Below are 13,324 nucleotides of genomic sequence, written 5' to 3'. Positions count from 1 at the left end.
TTCACTTGCTTGCCCTTCCTAGTACTCTTCCATCCTATCTATAAGATGGCTTTATATTTGGTATGTCCTCAGCCAGACAAGCTGAACACTTTTTTGCCCATAATGCTTGACATCTCCACACAGAATGATTTAGAGATCCCAAGAAGGTGCTGATGGAACTGCCGTTCCATCTGGGTCAACTTGGTGGTGTCCTTGCCTAATCAGCTACCTTGAGATGAAGGGCAAAGTAGCCTTGGAGCAGTAAGCAACCTTATTTATTGCAGAACCTGAGTAGCATCTGGGTATTGTCCTTGTATGAGCTGAGGAGCCAATCCCATGGCAGGTCAGAAATAATGGGGTCTCTAATATTGTGAATGAAAGTGCAATAAACATCAAAACAGTATAGTCTGAAAGGATATGACTGTGAAGTGCAAAACCACAAATGAATATACTCCCATTGTTTATTTCCTTAAATACACGCATTCATCTTGTAGTAGATCTCAGACAGTATGCTAGACACAAATGCAATCATAATCCTAGTAGACTGCATGAACTTCAAGAAACTAATGAATCCTGAATGATGGCAGGCTCAAGATGACTTTTTGTCATGAAATGTAGGTGATTATTCTTTGGAAAGAACTTTTTAAATTTATTCTATAGAGAAGCCACAAACGTTTTAGGAGAATTTGTTAGAACAGATTTTGTTACAGATGTTGGTGCTCAAGAACTTAAAAATTTGTTCATGAAGCTAAAATAATAAAAGTTCGGGAGAATCACACAAAGAAGAAAGAAAGGTCTGAACAACGTCTTTTTTTTTGTTTGCTTGTTTTTCTTCATATTTTGCAGCAGACCATGCAAAAATATACAGAGAAAACAGTAAATGTAGGAAAAAGACTCTTCTAATCCTGTCTATTTCAGTGTCCATCTGCAAAAATAGCAGATGCCAAATGAAGATTATAAACCCCAAAGAATAAAACAGAGATATTATTTCAGTAGTCTCCCAATTATATATTAATCAGTTCAAAAATCTGAATCAAAAAGGGTATTTAAATCCCTATGTTAACCATTAATGTCTTTGAGAATATGTATATTTTACCTCTTCTATATTCCACCCTATTGTAGGTTGAATGGAAAACTGCTTTCTCTGTTAGGTATCAGCTTACTAGATATTAATTTTAATAGGTATCCTTGCTTTTATTGTGAAGAAAAGTGACTACTTCTTTCTTTACCTTCACTATAGTTTTATGATTTTATAGATTTTAATCATATTATTTTTTCCACCATCAGTTTCTAAACTGGGAAATTTGAGTCTACACAGCTTCTTATCAATTTTTTTTTTTTGGGGGGGGGGAGGGGGAGGGCAACAAGAATTATCTACAATTTAAAAATATAGATTTATTTAGTAGCATAAAGGAGTTTTTATGGTGTTTTTATTTGTCATGTTGATTTCTGTGGAGGATTAAGCTAGCATTTTCAGCATGGTCTTGATAATTAAGCTCAAAATTCTCTTTCTTAAGCATCAAAGCATAATAGATCTCTTACAGTTCATTGCAGTGAAATGATGTTTTTTTTTTTTTTTTTCATTTCTCCTGTGTATATAGTGAAACTCCCCAGTTTCTTACTGTAAATGTTTATTATTATTATTATTATTATTTAAGCCTTTTTGGTATTTTTTACAGTTCCTGGCTGTGGCTTGACCTGTGAGTAGCCCATACAGTGCTCTAGCAACTCTTGGTGGGTCACTGTGACAGGCTGCAAATTGGAGAAGTTCCCAAGGGAGATCTACTTCTGTGCTGAAGATGATTCTAACTCCCAGCAGTCTATACAGAATACAGAAAGTGCAAAAATGTCTCTCCTTCTGGTCCTAATACTTTGCAATGAATTTAACTCTAACAGAACTGAGGATTTATTTCCTTCTCCTCAACCAATTTTCCTCTTCTGCTATCCTTTCCTCCAAATAAACAAACAAACAAACAAACAACAACAACAAAAAAACACCACAAATCAAAACAACAAACAAAGCCCAATCCAACCCAACTCAAACTAAGAAACAACACTCACCATCCACAAAAAATATTTACTTTTCAAAAAACACATAATTTTTACCTTCACTCAATTTTTCAAAATATATTTCATTATACATATATTCCATGCCTCAGTATCAGCCATTTAAAGAAAACTCAAATAAAAAAGAGTTTCTACAGTTATACTTCAAAACGAATTAAAGTTCTCTTTATCTGAAATGCTGATATATTTTTTTTAATCTTGTAAACATATTTTCTCCAGCTTGAGAGATAGTCTGATAATTCTAAGAGGAGAACCAGGCATGTTTTCTAAGTTACATGGCACTGAAAAGCAGATTTTATAGCAGTATTCAGCATATTATTGTGGTTTGATAGTGTGACACTGACAAAGTACCAAATTTACTGTCAGAATTGTTCAGTGTCATGTCATTTGCATAAACTCAACTTCTGGAATAAAGCAATTTCAGACAAAGCTGGCTGCTGTAAGAAAAAGACAGGCAGAAGATATTTCATCTCAGGATACTCAGCCATGGGAGGACAAATGATCATTCTGTCAGAAAAATTAAAGGAAAATGTATTTTACTTTCACGTTCTTATTTCAAGTTGGAAAAGTTTATTGAAAACAGTATTTTTTTCTCATAAGCAAAATATTTTACAAACATTTTCCAAGAATGTATTATTTTTTCATACAAAAAGCTTTCTTCGTTCATTCTCTTTCTCTCTCTCTTTGTCATGAAGTTGAAAAATTGGACTGGAAGGCATTAAAAATTGGAAGAATTGAGTTAATGAAAGTTTCCCAGGCCAATATATATATATTTTTTTTTTCCCCAGAGGAGTAATATTTTGGGTTTATAAATCTTAGAGAATGGAAAATATTTTAAAAATATTTAGGTTTTATTGAGACATTACTTTTCAGTCTTTTTAATTTTGTCACAAAAATGTTTTGTTCCATACTGACAAGCTGTTTCATTAACTAAACTTTCATTGACCTCCTCCACCTCATTTTTCAATTTTTCTCTCAACAGAGAAGAAGTGACACAAGTGACTGCATCAGTATTAGCATTTACTTCTGGCTTCTACTGCAGCTGCAGTATAAACCCCCTATAGTGCTAGTGTCTATATAAATAACTTTTTAAATATCTCTCAAATGGCAAAGTCTCAGTTGTGGCCCTCTGTGAATGGAGCATATGTAGAGTGTGTATATAGTCCATACTAGAATTTTGTTTTCTTGTTTTCCTTTTCAGTCATATGCTTGTTTTTGTCTTGTATGCTTCCTGCAACATTTTCAGTAATTTTAAAAATATTTTTGTCTCTCTCTGCTTTCTTTCTCTGCTTTCTCTTGCCTTTCTCTGCTTTCTTTCTTCTTTTAGCTCTGCTGAATGAAACTTAATCTTAGTAACAGTCTCATTTGAATCAGGGTTTCAAACACAATGTACATAAGGCAAGAATTTACAAGAATGAATTCAGTTTTGATTTATTTATTTATTTTTCCTGACAGCGAACAAACAAGAATTTTTACTGGAATTTAGAGTGGGGACAAACTATACTGGAAAGGGTTAAAAACTCATAATACTGTCTTATGGGAAAAAATCTGCTGCAGGAGCATTTTGTCTTTTGTTCACAGTTCTCCAGCTGGGCTTGAGCACATGGAAATAGTTGACCAGTCATTTCAGAAGTAGCTGAACTTCGCATACCACCCGCCATGGAGGAAAATGTCAGGAGGTGCTGTATAAATGGGGAGAGAAAAGTTAACTGGGAAAATTGGGCCAGTTTAGCTTGTAGAAGAGAATACTGAGAGGGGATGTTATCAATGTATACAAATATCTGAAGGGAGGGTGTCAAGAGGGTGGGGCCAAACTCTTTTCAGTGGTGCCCAGCAACTGGACGAGAGGCAATGGACATAAACTGAAACAGAGGAAGTTCTGGCTGAATATGCAGGGGCACTTCTTTACTGTAAGGGTGATAGAACACTGGAACAGGTTGCCCACAGGTTGTGGAGTCTCCTTCTCTGGAGATATTCAAAACCTGCCTGGATGCAATCCTGTGCAATGTGCGCTAGGTGACCCTGCTTGCCAGGGGAGTTGGACAAGATTATCTCTAGTGGTCCCTTCCAACCTCAACCATTCTGCGATTCTGTGAAAACCAGAATGGCTCTACAGACTTCTTGCTGTTCATAGTACAATTTCATTTTAATTATGCCTGTGTAATTAGTAATACTGGAATTTCTGTAGGTTTTGAAGTTAGTAAAAACCTTGAACCTTGTTATCAAGTGAAGAATTTTTTTTTTTGTTATTTTGCTCAAATCTGCCACAGTAACAATCAATATACTTGCTTGTGATCACAAGGCAAAAGCTTTGAGGTATATACAGAAAAAAAATAATCAGTGTGTTTTACTCATAATGAAAAACTGTGTGTCCACATAACTTCTCATTTGAGATGACACTGATGGGGATGTTGGATTTTGAAGTACAGACAGGGAAGAGGAGAGACATCTCCACACATGGGGAACTCATCTAATGCTGTCAGAAGTAGCTGAGAGTCTTCTTTCTAAAAGCTTTTGAAAATGTATCCATCATCTTAGGGCTTATAGAAAAGTTGAATATCATTCTCTCGTCTTCAGGCAAAGGACCTTACCTAATGACGAGAGAAATAAGTTAGCTCAGTCTGTTCATAGCTTGAGTGAGAACATGGTGTCATCTTCTGAGACATAAAGCTTTCACTAGCTCACAAGTGGATAGGTTCTGCATTATTTCTTTCTGCATAATCTTTTACACAAATATTTAGATTGATCATATTATTTGCAACATGGAAAATTTCAGAACTTGATGTTATACACAAAAAACATGAACCACCAGTAAGACAGGCACATTACTTGACTTTCTTAAGTCAGATTGATAGACTTTCTTTTACAAGAACCAGATAATATATACAGTGGCAACATGTCACCCATTTAAGTGTTTCTATGATTCAACTCTTTATGGAGAGGTTATTTACAGATATGCCAGAACTGTATCTCATTAACAGTTCTGTTGAAATGGAATAAAAAACTACTTTAAACTCATTACCCAGTGTTGATTCTACTCACAGTGCTTACACTGTTCTCATCATAACTGGGGCTTATAAGCCTTCTCTACTCTTTCACCAATGTCTTCATATTGATGCAGAAAAGTCTGTGTTCATATTCAACAGGTTAACGAACTAACACATCACCCTCTGAACTACTTGCAAATAACTAATTTAAAATTTGGGAGTTTCAGAAAGGTGAAATCCATGAAGGAAATTATTAATTAATTAGAGAAATCTGAGGTTCCACTGCATTTGACAGCAATGTGTGTGAAAGCTTCCGTGTTTCTTCTCAATGAGTGTAGATTTTTGGCTTGGTTGTTAATGTGCGTGTGTGTGCTTTTTTTTCAGAAAGGGAAAATGGTTTAGCTGTAGAGAAAAATTGGCTACACAAAATGCAGTTCAATGCACAAGTAAAAGGTTGAAAAGTGTGGTTAAGTGGTTCATTCCTAGTGACTTCTGCTGGTAACAGCTACTACTTTTAATGACACTAAGTGCAACATTTTTAGAGAGAAGATAATCCCTAAACATCTTTCCAAATTTAGATGGCCCTGTAGCCTCTTAAGCTCCCTGACAAACAAAACCACTCCAGAGACAGTGGAAAGTCTTATGACAGGGGGCAGCAAGCATGTCTTACATCTGTATTTGAAGTTTTACATCAGAGAAACATCCAAAAGTCAAGTGTATTTCAGGAAATTGTCGTCTCTAACTTCACAGTTATTTAAGTAGTCTCATTAGGCAGTAGACGTAAATTACCTTCCAGCTATGACTATGCCACTGGAAAATGTGTTTTGTACTAGAAAGAGGCTCACAATTTTATATGTATATGCCCTGTAAAGTAGTCTGGAAGACTCCTCCCCAGCTATCTCAAGCTAAATCAATTCATATTAGATTAAGTAGTTCAAATATTTGGATTAAATTGCTGGATTTTGCTTGAAGTGAATAAAGCAGGATGTGCAGAAACAGCCCTTCTGGCAGGTCAAACATATTATGTGCATTGGTAAAGAACTGAGGGCTGTAAACTGAAAGCATGGCTGGATCCTACATAGACTCTTTAAAGTAACTTGTAATTTATAATTAGCACATTTTGTTTGTTTGTTGTTTGTTTGTTTTTATTTAAGATAACTTTTTATAAGTAAAATACACTCAAGCATGAAAAAAAATCACTGCATGGAACCTGTTATATTAGACTAGCTGAATTTAGATTGATCTAAATGCATAGCTATTAAATTTACCTATCCCACTACACACTGATCTATTTCAAGTTTGCTCAGAATGAAATAAAAGATTTAAGAAATTCTTACTATTCTTCCACTCCATTTCTCTTTTCCTTTATGAAGGTTCTTTTCTTTTTATTGTGTCTTAGATGCTTCAGGAAATATTTCTCTTGGAATATTAAAAAAAAAAGAAAAGTTCAAAACACAACCAAATAAACTGTGACCTTAATCTTCTACTAGTGCAAATCAGTCTAAATTCACCAAGTTGGAAAGAACATTAATGTGAATTCCTTACCTGAGTGGGATATCTCTGGGTGGTAGGAAAACTGATTTTTTCCTTCCTTTTCCCCTTAACCCATTCATTAAAAAAACCCTATAATTTAAATTTTTTTTTTTTTTCTGGGCAAGCAAATCTAGGAAGCCTTTTACCCCTGTTTCTGAAATATTTTTGTTGAATCTGCCTGTTCACACAACATATTTGCAAATATTAATAGAAAATTTAGATAGTAATTAAAGTCTGCAAAGCAGATGACTGTGGAACAATATCCACTCATTTTTTTTTATGATGGGATATTCATGAAGTGGTTGCCAGCTTGGAATAGGGATCTTTATCTTTCCTGGAGATCTGTCCTGCTAATGGTTTCAGAGTGTAGTAGTAAGACATTTCAGCTCGCTTGAAGTGGCAGATGTTTCTAGCTGATTTCACTGTAAGCCTGAGGTTGAATCAGGGACATTGGTTATAGATGAGGGATGGAGAAGGCTTTTTTTCCTCAGCAGCTTTACAGGCTGCCTTGCTAAAACGACAGCCTAGGATGAAATTTATCTTTTGTTGTTAAGTGCTAAGAAAGCCGAAGCAGGAAAGGTGGCTGTGAATAAAAGTTGTGATGACTCATCTCTGATCTCTCTGGTTTGTAATTAGCAACATTGAAAAACATGAATGAGTACAATTGCCTCTTTACAGAGTGTAAGCTGGCCTTGTCCTCTGCCAGCCCAGGCAATGGATGTTGGCACAGACAATGCTGTAAAAAGACAAAAGGAAATCCCACAGTCGTAGTGTATCAGGCACTTAGCTGGGAGCAGGGAGAGAGCTCATATTGCTCTAAGAAATAGAGCAATATTCTATATTCTTACTTCTAAATTCTAAATTCTTCCTTCTATGTTTATTTTCCACTGTGTGCACTGCCTTCTTTATTAGGTAATTGAAGTCAATTCTTCCTTTATTTTTTTTCCAGGCAAATCCACAGTCCTCACTCAGCTCCAAACCCCAAAGCTTATTGCCCTGAAGGAGTTGCCTTCTGTATTTGGAGACTGGGATTTGAGAGTATCCAAGGGGTCTTCGTGGGAAGAGAAAACAATATGGACAGCTGGGGATGGAGAAAGACTCCCACTTCTCTGACAGACTCCTTCCTCCCCACTGCTGCTACTTCTCTTCGTCCTCAGGGGGCTGTTGAACCTCTGTGTTAGAAGCCTTTCCCTTCTTCCCTGCATATGTAAAGAAACTTCTGATTATCCATCTAGCTCCTCTGAGACTAGAAATATTTTTCTAATTCAGGAGCTGAAACATCAATGTGATGTAAGATGGCCCCCACGGCAGGGGCCACATTGATGCAGTTATGAGCAGACAGACCCCTCAGTGAGTTGTACACAACATTGGCAAAACATTAGGGCAAACAAACACACAAACAAAAAGATAGCAAAAGTTAATTTGTTAGCAAAATAGCTAATAGAAACACCATGTACCTTTTGCATTTGACTATAATGTGTATAATATTAAGATGATAATAAGATATGGATCTCAGTAAAACCAAATAAGGCCCCAGATATGATGACATTTCTCCCTAGATTTTACAATGTACAAAGCAATAGAGCCACTCAGTTTACAGGTGCTACCACTGGAAGAAGTTTAATATATAACCAAACTCAGTTTGAATAGATTTTATGAAGAGCTGAAACTGTAATCTCAACATAGAGAGCTAAGCATTTCAGTAAAAGTATCTGGATGGCTCAACAAGGTATACTTCATAAACCTGTTTTCAGCTATTAACTTCGGCTCATGGAGAATTTCCTGCTGTTTATATCACTGCCAAAGCTTGCTCCATAACTGTTATGAAAGCAATTTTTGCTATTGTTATCAGCGCTTCAACATAGCGACAATAATGGCCCTGTGCAGGAGATACTAGTGCAGTATCAGTATGTAAAATACTTTTTTTTTTTTTTTTTCAATTGCTACTTTGTGTGGAAAGTATAGGAAAAATAATTGCACCACTAAAATTTGTGATATACAGTTACGATACTTTTAATTAAAAGGAAAAGGAAAAGAAAAAGACACCAGGTACTAGGATACTATTTTCTCCCCCTCTAATGGCATTTAAAATGAAAATTTAAATGAAAATTTTAAAACTGAGTACTGAAGCATAATATCACTTAATGGGAATTGTCTGTCTTATATTAAGAAATATATTGGCAAAAAATGCAGTACCATTTTCAGATTATTTATTTATTTATTTTATAATACTTAACACAGTACTAGACAAGAGCCATAACAGAGATATAACAGGAATTATGAAATACAAGTGGAAAAAAAGATAGGCTCACCATTTGAACCAGACATATTTATGCATTTTTTCAAGTTTATGACTGAGCTGTTACCTTTGACACCTTCTTTAAATACAGGATTGTATGTTTTCTGGGCTTGTATTTGTTTAATGCTTGGGTCAAGAATATATCCAACTACTCTTCTGATTCAGGCCCCAAGTTTTCAGCTTGTGGGAAAGCATCCTTACTAATACAACTTGTTCCCAAAGGCATCTGAAGAGAAGGAAAGGAAAAGTATTGTGTGAAGGGTGGCTTTTGCAGCTTGCTCTTTGTACCTTGAAGGCAAATAGATGCATAGACTTAGAGAAACTGATCTGAGTTGGAGCTGATTGTATGACCTTATCCTTAATTCAGTATAATTCATAATGCTTGTAGAAGCATTAAGAGCTTTACCTTGATAGTCAGGTTTGGCATATTGACATCCAATACCTCATTTCCTTTGTTTGACTGATGCCTCCTCCGATAACAGACTTGTTAATCTACTTCTTGATCACCTGCAGAACATAGAAAGAACACAAAGCAGGGGGAAAAAACAGATATTGGACTACTTGTAGAAAAGCTTCAGAACCAGCACATCTTCAATTACACTGCCTATTTATAAGCTCCCTTAAGTTTATTCAAAATTTTCTTTGAAGCATATAAGATTCAGAAAAACAGGGTAGTCTAAAACCTATTACTTAGAACTGGTCCTAATACCTAGCTTTTAGCAAGTACTGGCAAGTCATGAGTGTGCTGTGGAAGTTATGCTTATGTTTTTGGGGCAAGGATATGGAAATATACAATGTAGATTAGTCTGTTTGGTTCAGACAAAGAGACCCTGCCTGCATGTGCAGGGGATGTTCTCCTTTAGTAGTGCTGTGTAGAGACAAGCATATGTCAAGAAATATCCGGAAAAAATGAGTACTAATTTACATGGAAATGAAGAAAAAGAAAAGATGCACATGAGAATATTTAATTAATGTATAGGTACTTTTATGCACTTTTGCTCAAACTTCTGTACTTGAAAAATATTGGAAATATATTTTCCTTTCCTTTTTGAATTTTAATGAGTTCTGCTTATAATGAGACATACCCATATTTTATTCAATAGTTCTCATTTTTAAAATACTGGAAGCTTACCCACATAACCATGAACGTTTGTCAAATGAGAAAGAGCAGTTTGACACGGAGAAGAAAAGAGTATTTCTGTAAGCTCTCTACAGCAAATTTAAGAGTTGGGAAACCTGGACAGCTTAGATAAGATTCAAGCAGGCTTCAAAACATGAAGTTTCTCCTTTGAACTGAACTCTGCTACCTCTGTTTCTGAAGTGGTTATGACATCTACAAGACCCTCTAGCAAGACACTGAATGACGGAAGAAGAGGTACAGCTGAACAGCTGTTTCTTAAACAAGGAAGAACTGCAAATTATAGTTCCTAAGAACAGCAACAACAAAAAAACCCAACAACAACAACAACAAAAAAACAGTTTTTGTTCATGTTACTAATAAAAACTAGACATATCCTCTACCTTCCTTTCAGGGATTTGTCACAAGATAAACTACTCCTTCTGATGTCAGCTGGTAAATCAGTTAGTTACTTCATCTTTTGGTAAGCTTCTAATTTCGGTCAAGCCAGAATGAACGGTAGATCAAGCGTACTTAACTATTCACTTAAGAGTGGAGATTGCAGGAACATTTCTAAGATCCCTGTTGTCTTTCCCATTATTTCAATTTAATAAAACAAATCTACATGATCATCAAGTAGATATATGTGCCACTTAAGATCAGGCCTAGAACTACTGAATTCCATAGTATATGAAGTGAATTACATTATTTTTTTCCATTTTGGTTGGAATAAATTTCCACCACGAAGAGTGTATCTGCTGTGTCAAATTTATTACCTTGGAAAACAACAACAACAACAACAGTTACAAAAAAACTTGTGTAAACATTTTGCTTTGACAATTTTAAAAAATTAATGTCTCTATTCTACAGTGCAAGGAGTTTAAAACATGGAAATATTTAAAAGATCCACAATCCAAGTGAAATACTCAGTGATTGAAACGAGGTATTTTAAACTAATCTAATTTAGTTTCCTTTATATATTCTTACTTTATGACAATGTGAGATTTTTCTTTTTCTATTGTGTTAAAAAAGTGAGAAGTACAAACTGGGAGATGGGAAAATAACTGAAATCTTAAAACTTATAACAAGCTGGACAATCAGATTACTGTTCAGTTCTACATAAAAAAAAAAAATTACTATGAAAATTGTGTCAAATTATGTGTGACTATAAAACAACAATACACTATTTCCATGCACCTAGTGAACTGTTTGTCATTGTAAAGTTCAACCTCATACATAACATATTGTTTACATCCAGGCTCTGTGCTGTGCTTTTTTACTTACTGGATTATGGGACATGCCTTGGGACATGGAGTTCTCGGAACATGTCTCGACAAGCTGGAGGACAATGTCTTATTTATTTATTTATTTATTTTTTTTGTAACAACATCAACTGAGAAAGGGAAAACAGAATTCAGATCTGCCAAAAAATTCCTAAGTTAATGACATTGGCAGTATTTGATGTGAAATAAATGAGGATTCATAATAGAAATAAATGAGGATTCATAATAGTATTATCTGTTCATTCTCAGAAGTGGACAAGTTTCTTTTCTGTTAAATTTTGACTTAACACTGGAATGCATAGTGGACTTGAGAAGAAAAAAATATAATTAAAAATAACGCTACTTTTCAGATCAAAAGTACTCCCCAGTTATAATTCTTTTACTTGCCAGTCAGACATTGTGACAAGGAAATTTATTCATTTCTGTTCAGAGCTACTCCTTCCTCTTAGTTGATGCTGACACTTACATGGCCTCATGGATTGCCAGCTATGTTATTGGGACACCCCCTGGTCTGGGGACTTGCCAAGATGATTCTGGGCTTACTTTCACTTTCTAACATATAATCACAGTTTGATTTATGAGTAAATGACTTATCAAGAACATGTGAGAGCTCTGGCATACCTGGGAATTAATCCAGATTGGTGAGATAACCACTTTGAACTTCTCAGTTTTGATGTTTTAGTACTGCAGTTGAAAGTGCTTGCTGTTGTATTTTACTCTTGCTACATTATTCTTTGTAAGTTGAGAAAAAGAAATCACAGCATATTTTAAATAATCTAAAAATCTATTTCCCTCACTCTGAGGGTTTTTCATGTACATGAAAAACCTTTGTAATGTTTCTTCTTTCCAAAAATACTTTGTTTACAAGTGGCTTTTTCACTGCTGTTTTATTTTTCAAAAGCAGATGTTATAACTGCTTAATTCTGAGACAAATTTTCTTCCTCTTCATTGCTTTGAAGAACTGAAACAAACAAACAAACAAACAAACAAAAAACACAAAGGAATTTTCGTGCTGTTTGGAGAAATTATATCCATATAGAAAAGGTATGCACTGCTCAAAATGTTATTTTACAGAGTAAGATGTCTACAGGATATGCAACAGTCACAGCAAAAATCAAACAACCATAAAATTTGTGAATGCTAGAACAAAGCTCTATCATATGCTTCACACTTCTGACTAAATAAAATTTCTGAAATCTGAATTATGACCATCAGGAATCATTCAGAGAGCACATCAGTGAGTTTCAATACACATCTGCAATGATCATTTTGTATTATCCTTTGCTATTAATTGTCAGGTTGTGATATTAACTCACCATTGTAATATTATCTCTAAGTATAACCTATATTTCATTTAGGGCCAGGGAGCAAGAAAATAGACCTCTAAGGACCACTTTTCTGAATTAAATTTCTGTGCATTTTTCCATTATGGTAGTATAATTATTTGTACTTTCTACAAAATGTGTGTAAAATAGTATCACATTTTAATTTTCCATGCCCACCCTGAGGGTCCTTTTCCTCTGATTTTGTGTTTGCCTGTGAAATTCACAGTGTCCTTCTTGAAAGAGCTGTGTTTCTCTTTCTTCTCCCATATTCCAGTCTGTGGAGATTTGCGTGTCAGTGAAGATATCCCTCTGAAGGCATGGATTAAGAAAAAAGTTAAAAGATTTGCTAAAGACAGGTGTGAATTGTAAACACAGTGCAAGGACATGGAAGAATCAGGCTCAGTTATAAAAAATGAAATGGATTGTAATGTTTCTTTCGCCCAAAATACAGTAATGAAATTAGAGTAGTGCACCCCTGCCTAAGTGGTTTTATACACTGAAAACAGGCACATTCATCTTAGTTCCATTAGTTCCACAGGTGTTTGTTTCCACTTCTCACAGTTGCAAACCTGCAGCCAGTCCTGTTGCCTATCAGCTTCACGTGTCATATTATGACTTGAATCAAGAGATTATCAACAGTTGCCACAGCACAAGATTAGGAAAAATCATTAGGATGTGATGAAAAGAACATGTGAACATATAATTAGGATGAAACCACATTCTTCTTCAAGAAC

General features: G+C 35.1%; 1 long non-coding RNA gene across 1 annotated transcript in view; it reads left to right on the top strand.

The window, feature by feature from the left end:
• Positions 1-7,774, top strand: part of LOC121061823 — a 34,869-nt gene extending 27,095 nt beyond the window's left edge. The window contains exon 4 of the long non-coding RNA XR_005815299.1: positions 7,516-7,774. This is a non-coding gene — a long non-coding RNA (uncharacterized LOC121061823). The remainder of the gene's footprint in view (positions 1-7,515) is intronic.
• Positions 7,775-13,324: the final 5,550 nt, after the last annotated feature.

The sequence above is a fragment of the Cygnus olor genome, chromosome 1, assembly GCF_009769625.2.
Source record: "Cygnus olor isolate bCygOlo1 chromosome 1, bCygOlo1.pri.v2, whole genome shotgun sequence".
In the NCBI taxonomy this organism is placed as follows: Eukaryota; Metazoa; Chordata; class Aves; order Anseriformes; family Anatidae; genus Cygnus; species Cygnus olor.
The sequence above is the reverse complement of the archived record's forward strand: the minus strand, read 5'-3'. Positions and strand labels throughout refer to the sequence as shown.